At 41.4% G+C, this 10,605-nt stretch overlaps 1 long non-coding RNA gene across 1 annotated transcript; it reads left to right on the plus strand.

Moving 5' to 3' along the window:
• Positions 1 to 1,859: 1,859 nt before the first annotated feature.
• Positions 1,860 to 7,619, plus strand: LOC140702866 (uncharacterized). The gene is made up of 2 exons (XR_013544675.1): positions 1,860 to 1,987; positions 7,317 to 7,619. It is a non-coding gene; the product is annotated as an uncharacterized LOC140702866 (long non-coding RNA).
• The last annotated feature ends 2,986 nt before the right edge of the window (positions 7,620 to 10,605 follow it).

Consider the following 10,605-nt stretch of genomic DNA (forward strand, 5'->3'; position numbering starts at 1 on the left):
AAGGTGGAGTATAATTTTTTTTTTAAAAAAATAGTAATAATTACGGATTACAGTCTACATCCTAGGATGCCTCAGGGCAAATTGGCTCTGAAAACCCCTACACAAACATATTCATCTTTAAAATACCGCAAGACAGTTTGTTGCTCAGCTGGAGTAGACTAATATGGTTGTCCTTCAAAGATCAACTGACTAGAATTTCATAGAGCCAAATTCTTCAATATCAAAAAACTGCCAGAATGTAACTGAAAAATGTTACTGCTGTGAATCCATCACTATAAATTTCAGTTACAAATCACCACAAGTGAAGAAGGAAGGGGAAGTATCTGCTGTTATTGTTGTACACCATGTCACTTGACTGGTGTGAGACAGGAAATGCCTACAGCAATTCACCACTAGGCTCCATAGGGATGCATTTGTGTTAGTGGGGTTAAATAATCAGATCATGGCAATTTAAAAAAATGTTACAGTTACAGTTTGTATTCATTAGCAGACTGGTACAGTCTGTGTCTAGTAGGATATAAGACTGGCAGAAGACTGTAGAATCAAGAACTGAAGGAAGTCATGCAAAAATCACACATCTTAACTCTTGTAAAGTTATGATATTCTGATCAAGTAACTTATAAATCAGTCTGAAAGAGCACAGCATGCGTTTCATTTCAGATCTCTCTCCCTCTTATATAAAAATGATTGCCATGGCATGATATGTGACTCATTTTGCTTACTGCTTCGGCTGTATTTGTGGCATTGCAATTAATGTGGGGTGGTTTATCTACTTAAGGTAAAAATTGCTGGGGAGTTATTAATACATGATAACCTTCACGTGGCATGACTACCTACTGAAATAATGGCAATTTTGTATTTGAATGCCAGAAAACGTATCTGAAGCTAGTAATTTCAGGCCAGGTAATTTACAATGCAATCTGATACACCATTAGCTGGAAGTAAGTGCATTTGGGCTGAGCGAGAATTATTTCTCAGTAGACTTGCACAGGATCAGGCTGTTAACATCTTCTTCCCTCTGAGAAAACAGAATGGAAAGTATCTTTTAAAATATTTACATGCATAGCCCTCTAACTTCAGATATTGTTGCAGACATCTGATGAGGTTCCAGTTACCCTCTGGTACATACTTGGCCCCACAACCCTGCCATGACATTTCTAGAGCTGGGATGCTTCTGCAGCTTCTTCAGTTCCACTGGTCCACGTGTAAATAATGGCCAATTTCCTTAAAGTAGGAGAGGTCCTTCAACATTATCACATATCCTACCTAATTTATCTATAGCTTATAAACAAGCAGAGAAAAAGATGAATGAAATAATGTATCGTATTTTTCTGTGTATAAGACCCCCCATGTATAAGATGACCCCACTTTTCTAACCCAAAAGTAAGAAATCTAAGTGGGGCTTATCAAGTGTAGGGGGAAAGGGATCAAAGCAATCCCGTGACTGCATGATCGTTTTGATCCCTTTCCCCTTTATACAGCCATGGGATTGCTTTGATCCTTTCCCCCTACACTTGCTAAGCCCTATGGGGCTCAGTAAGCAGAGGGGAAAGCAAGGATCAAAGCCATCATGCAGTGCTTTGATCCCTGCTTTCCTTTTGCTAAGGCTTAGCAAGTGGAGGGAAAAGCCAGGATCAAAGCCCTGCAATATCACCTTGATCCCTGCTTTCCCCTCCACTTGGGTTTTCTCTCCTCAGCTTACTTCCATGTATAAGATGACCCTCAATTTTTAGTCTAAAGATTTTAGACAAAAGTATAGTCTTATACATGGAAAAATACAGTGTTTTAATATTTCTGCACAACTGCTGTGTTGTTATCTATAGGTGATCTAGAAATGTTCTTTGTATCTCCTACAGGATGTGGAGTTGAGCTTCCATTTCTTCTTCTTGTACTGGTCCTGAAAAGGTTTACTGTATTGATGGAGTGGCTTTCCAGATGTTGCTAGAACAAGCCTTGGTGAAAGAAAATCAGCATAGCTTCTGTATGGGTAAGTCTTGCCTCAGAAACCTTTTAGAATTCTTTGAAAAGGTCAACAGGCATGTGGATGCAGGCGAACCAGTGGATATTGTCTACCTGGATTTTCAGAAAGTGTTTGACAGGGTCTCTCACCAAAGGCTGCTGAGACAACGCCACAGCCAGGGGATAAGAGGGCAGGTCCTCTTATGGAATGAGAATTGGTTGAAAATCAAGAAACTGAGAGTAGGTGTCAATGGGCAATTTTTACAATGGAGAGAGGTGGAAAGTGGTGTCCTGGGACCAGTGCTTTTCTATCTGTTCATAAATGACCAGGAGACAGGGATAAGCAGTGAGGTGGCCAAGTTTGCAGATGACAGAAAACTTTTCCAGGTGGTGAAAAACAGAAAGGATTGTGAAGAGCTTCAGAAGGATCTCTCCAACCTGGGAAAATGGGAAGCAAAATGGCAAATGCATCTCAATATAAGAAAATGTAAAGTAATGCACATTGGGGCAAAACATCAAAAATTTATTGATCAACTGATGGGTTCTGACCTGTCCGTGAAAGAGATCTTAGTGTGCTGGTGGATGGCTTGATGAAAGTGTCAATTCAGTGTGCGGTGGCAGCAAAGAAAGCCAATTCCATGCTAGGTATCATTAAAAAGGGGATTGAAAATAAAACAGCCAACATTATAATGCAATTGTACAAAATGCTGGTAAGGCTGCACCTGGAGTATTGAGTACAGTTCTGGTTGCCGCACCTCAAAAAAGACATTGTGGAACTGGGAAAGATGCAGAAGAGATCAATTAAAATGATGGCTGGACTGGGACACCTTCCTTATGAGGAAAGGCTACAGCATTTGGGGATCTTTAGACTAGAGAAAAGGTGCCTGGGGGGCATGATTGAGACATATAAAATTATGCAGGGGATGGATCAAGTGGATAGAGGGAAGCTCTTTTCCCTCTCACGCAATACCAGAACCAGGATACATCCACTCCAATTGAGTGTTGATAGAGTAATAACAGACAAAAGAAAATATTTCTTGACCCAGTGTGTTGTTAGTCTGTGGAACTCCTTGCCATTGGATGTGGTGATGGCATCCGGCTTAGATGCTTTTAAAAGGGGGTTGGACAGATTTCTGGAGGAAAAGCCTGTCTTGGATTACAAGCCATGATGAAGGCTGTTAGGTTCTGAGCTTCTGTAATTTCCTTGTATGCTGCATTATGAGGTTAAAACTCCACTTACCAAATTACCTTGTAGGATTGCTTCTTTTGCTTTGAAGGTGAGCTTGTGGAGTCCTACAAAGAGGGAAGAGTTAAGAAACAATGGATTCCATTGTCACAATGGAACTTTGATGTGAGGCGTTCTAATGAGGGAGTGGGGTAGCTCCTTGTCCAATACATTATAGCTCTTAAAGAAGATAGAATTTCCCTCTTCAGGTTTACGCTGCAGCCTTAAGTCATTCCACTCATATGCCCACAATTCTTGTGTCACTTGTGTCCCATATATACTGGAGAAGATTTCCTTTCTCCTCTTTTTCCTCTCATGGTTCTTGTGTGTTTGTTATGTGCTGTCAAGTCACATCCAATTTATGGTGCCCTATTAAGATTTTCAAGGTCCTCAGATATTTAAGCAATGGTTTTGCCAGAACCTCCACTGGCCCAAATGGAGACTCAAACCCAGGTCTTCTGAGCTCTAGTTGAACACCCTACCCACTACATCAGGGGTCTCAAACATGTGGCCCGGGGGCCATTTGCAGCCCGCCGGATGATAGTTTGCTGCCCCAGCCTTGCCTGCCCCCCCCGAAGCCCCCACGCATACTCTGCTGTCAAGAGTTTTGAAAAAGCCTCGCCTCTTGGGGGAGAGCCGACGAGTGAGGCGCACTGCCGGCCCTTTTCCCCAAGCTCCTGAGCCGCCGCAGAGCGATGCCTGAGAGTGGAGCTCGCTCCCAGCCCGTCCTCGAAGAGCGCCTCCAAGACCCCATCAGCAGCTGCCACCACCGCTGCCTCTTCCAGGGAAGCGGCTCTCTGGGTCTCTTTCTCTCTCGGCACCCCCAGCACCATCCCGGCCAGCAGCCGCCTCAGCGCCCAGCGGTGCTTCCTCCTTCTCCTCTTCATCCTGCTTCAGCCGCTTCGGCTCTGGAGGCTGCCTGGGCTCGCCTCACAAAATTTGCTCCTCTGTCGTGGTTGGGGTAGCTGCTGCTGCTGAGTGTGCCTTTTTTAAAGGGGGGCCCTCAGTGGAAGTTTGCCGGATCTCCGTGTGTGTGTGTGTGTGTGTGTGTGTGTGTGTGTGTGTGTGTGTGTTTGTGCATGCATGCGCACACATCTGCAAGTACCTGTGTGGGGGTGCCCCGTTCTGTTTAATTTCGTGGGTACCGATGGGGGCTTTTCTCCTTTGGCAAGGCGATTCTGTGAGTTTTTTTTAAATTTTATGTCATGCCCTCCCCCCCCCCCAGGCTAGGCGGTCGCCACCCTCCCTCCCTTCTCCGCTTCTTTGTCCTGCTGCTGCTGCTGCTGGTGGTGGTGGTAGTGAAGAAGGAGCCAGAGGGGGTCATGGCCAGCGAGGAGGGTTCACACGCCCCTCCTCCTCCTCCTCCTCTGAGCCCCAGCTGGGCAAAGGAAACTCCTGGGCGGCTTCCTCAGTCTCTTGCTCCGCTTGGCGAAAAATCTGATGTAGCCAGCCTCAGCCAGACTCTGCCTCCAGCGGCCCCCAGGTAAATTGAGTTTGAGACCCCTGCACTACATCATGACTCTTAGTCTCCTCTAATTGCCCTTCATGTTCATGCCACTCATTACACCTTCACCCTTACCCTTTCAAAGTTGCCATGCCATTGTTTGCTTTACTGCCACATTTCTTTCTGCTTGTTTCAGAATTATTCTCTTTCTAAGCATATTCTCGAAGGCTCCTTTCTCTTTCTCCTATTCTGAAATTTTAGTTTCTCCCAAACAGCTCCTAAACTAAACACCCCATTCACTCCCAATATCTGAGATCCACAAAATGGATCTTGTGTTGGAACAGGGTGTTACCTTCCACTACACATTGCCCCCCAACCACCACACACCACAGAGAGGTTGGGAAATTTCAGTTTTGGAGTACAACTACAGATTCTAGGATCTGTAGTCTAAAAATGTAATGTTTCCTATGTGTCTTCCCATATTTCAGTCTGTCCCACTGAAAATAGTGCAGTGTCAATGTGCTTCATTTTCTTAGATCCTGCCTACTCATTTATTCTGATTCTGTTAGGCAGCAGTGCATGATGTGCCTGGGTTTTGATTGCGATTTTACTCGGCAGTCAAATATACATCTATATTTCCATCATTCCAAATACTGTACCTTCTTTCAAGACAGCTTGCTCTTACTGAGATAGAGTGCCCTCCAGATTGAGGACTGCAAGAACAGAGGCCTGCTAGATCCATTGGCCAAGGGGTTATGGAAGTCATCACCCTACATTCTTGAAGAATACCATGTTGGGGAAAGTGTTCTTAAAAGTTTTTTTAAATCAAGCTGAATTTATGTATGGAATAGCTATCACCACCAGGTGGCAACATTACAATTGCTTCTTTCCTAATCATTGTTTTAAAAATGATCAGTCTAAGATTTGGAGACCCTCACAGCTTGTGCTCCTCTGCATATATATTCCACTGTCTGATGTTATTCCTTAGGTAATAGCCAGCGCTTTTATTCCTATCTCATGGAGTTGGGGAGGAGACAAAAACCCTTTATTTTTTGTTGTTTTTTTTGTGCAATTTACATAAACCTAGGAATTCTTAGTGTGATGTAGTGGACAGAGAGATAGACTAGGACTCTGGAGATCAGGGTTCAAATCCTTACTTGACTATGGAAATTCACTAGGGAAATGGAACTGGTAAAACCACTCCTTAAATATCTCACTTACCCTGAAAGCCCTATTAGGTTCATTGTAAGTCAGAAGAAGACTCCCTGGAAAAGACCCTGATGTTGGGAAAGTGTGAAGGCAAGAGGAGAAGGGGACGACAGAGGATGAGATGGTGGGACAGTGTCACCGAAGCTATGAACATGAATTTGACCCAACTCCGGGAGGCAGTGGAAGACAGGAGGGCCTGGCGTGCTCTGGTCCATGGGGTCACGAAGAGTCGGACACAATTAAACAACAACAACAAGTCTGTTCCAACTTGACGACACAGAAAACATACACATATACAAGCATCACAGCCTTCTGTGTCCCCTTGTTAAATTACAATGCCAGTATATAAAAATACATAGGTCATTTCCTCCATTTCCCTACAAAGACCAGGAAATTGGATAACAGTACTGGACTAATTTCAACCTTGAGTGCTCACTGGAAGAACAGATCCTGAAGCTGAGGCTCCAATACTTTGGCTATCTCATGAAAAGAGAAGACTCCCTGGAAAAGACCCTGATGTTGGGAAAGTGTGAGGGCAAGAGGAGAAGGGGGCGACAGAGAACGAGATGGTTGGATAGTGTCATCGAAGCTACCAACATGAATTTGACCCAACTCCGGGAGGGAGTGGAAGACAGGAAGGCCTGGCATGCTCTGGTCCATGGGGTCATGAAGAGTCAGTCTGACACAACTTAATGAATAAACAACAACAAACTGGACTAATTGGCAAGTTCCCATCCATCACCCTAAACTGCCTACTCCTGTCAGAAGAACTGGTATAGCAGCTTTGGGTTGTTTTATGGGGCTGGCTTAAGACAAGTGTCCCTCAGTCACAGTAGTGCCTTATGAAATATAAGGGTAATAATTACAGACTTCATCTGAATGTCCTAACAGAGTAATTTTTTAAAATATTCATAAACTAGTGAATGTTTAAGTAATACCTGAGTTAGAAAGAGTATGGGTCATGATCTCTGAGCTTTTTAATTTTACCTTTTGTTTCTAGGCAGTCACATTTCCACTCAAGCAAAGCTATATAAAAATCCTGGATTGCAGGTTGTTTTTCATGGAGCCATTTCCTAGCAGAGAAGTTCTAAAATTATTTGAAAATGAATCAGAAAATTTTCTCCTCTGGCAGTGGCTTGATCAATGACAGCTGAAGCTATTAAAACAAATGGGCTGAGCTGTAGCTGCAAACGTTACATCCTATCTCACCTTGATTCTTCAGCAAGAGCTTTTAGGCAAATTAGTTCCAAGGACAGGATCTCTTCTTTGGTGGCCCCGTCACTCTGGAACTCCTTTTCCAGGGATATATGTTCAATCTTCTCCCTTTATTGTTTTTAAGAGACTTCAAAGGACTGTTGAATTTGGAATAATCTTAAGCTTAATTGTATAGCTGTTTTTTTCTGTTTTATTGTGATTTGCTTTTGACTAAAAGGATTCACTTAATTAAAATTCTCGCTGTTTTCTGCTCCTTCTGTGTAGCCTACATCAATGTGGTTAATATACTACTATATAGCTGACAGGTAAGTGCCCTTTTCTAAGCCTATACATAAAAAAAGTTGTATTTGGACTTTATTCATAAATAAAGGAAAGAGAAAAGTAATTTATGAGGTACTTAAACTGAAGAGAAAAACCACTCTAATTCTATATTCCTTTATTGTATTCATACACACTTAACCCAACATCACTATCCTATACAGTATTAAAGTCTAACTGTTCCCAGACGCTAGACAACAGACTGTCTAAACATATTACTCTCCTCTGACTACTGAAGAACGGACTCCCTGACTGCCACTTCACATAACACAACATACAAACCAATCAGCATTCAGCCCTGCACCCAACTTTCTATCACCCATTTGCCAATCATTCTAGCACCCAGCCTATGCATACACACCAACCATGCATCTTATGTACCATATAAACCTGCTATTACTCTCCCTCCCTCCCTCCCTCCCTCTCCCTCTCCCCCTCTCTCTTTCTGTCCTGGGTGGAATGAGTGGAACAAACATGGTAGTTGATTTTGGTGTTTTGACAATTTGTAATTAGCAATCAATGCTTCCAATAATTTGTTAATTGTAAACCGAGGCATGAGGGCAGAAAGAACCCAAACAAAGCAGAGCATAACAATTATTCAATAATAAATAAGTGGCTAACACAGTGATCCTTAGCCATGAATTCAAAACCACCTCAACCAAATGGAGTCCTGCTACCATGTTGATGTAGCAACCCAACAAGACCTGGAGCATTCTTCAGAGTGTCTAACCACAGCATGTTATATTCTGTTTACTGCTTCAAATAGATGCATTCTTTCCTGGAACAAATTGCCTTAATTATTGATGGGGGAGGGGAAATGACAGTGATTATTTTTTTTTAAAAAAATAATGACTTGGGAACCCTAGGATTTTACACAAGTCGTCTGTGAAGAAAATGTTATTTTTCCCCCTATAAATCCTTCTGGAATTATCTTAAATGCTGCAAAGAAAATACAATCTAATTATAAAAGGCACATTGTCTATTAATATGTTAATGAAGCAGGCTTGCTAATGGGAGATCTGAATTTTAATACATTTTAAGAGCTTCTTGATTATGTGTTTGTCAGTTGATATGATCATTACAAATTAGCTGTATATGGCTTTACACTGACTAAAATCTATATTAAGACCTAGATTCTTAAGCAGTTATAATGAAGCAGGTGAGGGTGCCATCTGTATCATATACACTGCCACCAAGAAAGTCACTTTCAAAGTAAATATATACAAATTAAAGAAATTAAACATGAATTATTTTATTTATTTTATCATCTATCTCTCTGTCTCTTTAATATCTCACTTTTCCTCAGAAGAGTCCATAATGGTTAACAATCTAGACCAAAACACACATATTTAAAAACCACAGATGAAACACATCTATAATCCTTAATTCCAGATGTCTAAAATGATAAATGTCTAATACAACATAATATAAGACAACCAACTGAGAATAGAGAGGACAATATCAATTTGCCTCCCTGTTATTTAAAAGTACTTGTTTCGAAACGGCATTTCAAGACCTTACCACAATATATGGCCAATCAGTTGTAAGTTTTTAATTTGGTATTGTTAAACTAATGAGAGTCAGTTTAGACTGGTGGAAGCTCTGTCACTCTTTGAGCCAAAAGGAAGTGCCACCACCACACCGCATCCACCTGCCCCTCCTGTACAGCGACACTCAAATGGAAGAAGGGAGAAGGGAGAAGGAAGAGCAGGTTGAGCAGCGCTATGTAGCCGATCCACCGCCACAGGGAACCACCCCATTCATTGCTCACCTGGACTTTGGATTCAGAAACACTTGCTCATCTATTGGAAATCACCCAGAGACCGATTATGGTCCGCCTTCTGGCCACGTCTGTTCTCCACACCACAATACAACATTAATGTTATAAGTGAAGATACAACACAATAGCAAGAAAGAAACACAATCCTTCAAGCGCCTGCACTTACAAGAAATGTCTGATCTGTTTTGGAAAGTATGTAATTCCTTTGGCAGGGACAGCCTCAAAAGAGTTTTTGCTCGCCAAAAACAGCTGAGATTATTTTATTCCAAGTAAATGACAACAAACAAGTAAAAAAATAGCGGTAATACACAGTTCTTCCCTATTGTTGCAACATGTTCCGGTGCTGAAACCAAATACTAAGAACAGATTCCAGCCCTTAAACTGCATACATGAACAAATTAATTTATAACATCCATCTTTCTTCTATTACAGAAATCAAAGTAGCATACATGACTTTCTCCTGCAGTTTTCGGTCCAAGCGCTGGCCTGAACCTAGATTTTTCTTAATTTTAGGAACTTTGCTACACCAGGTAGCCCCAGTTTATGCATTAGAACACAAGGGACATAGATTAGCAAGCTGGATAAAACTCTGCAGCACATGCATAGTTGTGCTTTATACGGAAGAGTTAAGCAATAATTGTTTTATGAGCAAGAAAAGTATGATTCGTCTGTCATTCCTTGAGGTAATAAAGAAAAGGGTCATTGCATTGGCAGGTTAGAAAAAGAAATTATTTAAGAAATTATTTAACTGAGGGGGAGGCCTGGATGCTAATTAAACACCATGAGTTAATTTAGGTCATACTGCCCTCTAGGGGATCAGCCATATATGTCTTGCTTTGGTTCATACTGTATGAAATCTTACTACAGCATTTATGTTAGGAACAACAAAATACATGTATTTACATCTTCAGTGTATTAAATATTTTCAGTTCCTACAACTCTCATAATCAAAGCTGCTGTATTTATTTATTTATTTATTTATTTATTTATTTATTTATTTATTTATTTATTTATTTATTTATTTATTTATTTATTTATTTATTTATTTAAAGACCATGGAAATGTAGATTCCAGCGTGGGGTACAGATCATGTGATTTCATACTGTATTTCAGTAAATAGAACTGATGGATAACTCTGTTGTTTAGGTCAGTGGTTCTTAACCTTTGTTACTCAGGTGTTTTTGAACTGCAACTCCCAGAAACCTCAGCCAGCAGAGCTGATGGTGAAGGCTTCTGTGAGTTGCAGTCCAAAAACATCTGAGTAACAAAGGTTAAGAACTAGTGGTTTAGGTATTCGGCTCCAGTGCCTGGAATTGGGAGCTTATTTTCCCACTCTGCCTCCTTGACAGGAGCTGGATGTTGTGATTCATAGAGTCCCTTCCAACATCAAAGTTCAGTTGATGCTTATGATGATGACATTACTCTTTGGGTAGAAGTGAGCAACTAACTTCTTTT

This window comes from Pogona vitticeps, chromosome 1 (assembly GCF_051106095.1).
Source record: "Pogona vitticeps strain Pit_001003342236 chromosome 1, PviZW2.1, whole genome shotgun sequence".
NCBI lineage: Eukaryota > Metazoa > Chordata > Lepidosauria > Squamata > Agamidae > Pogona > Pogona vitticeps.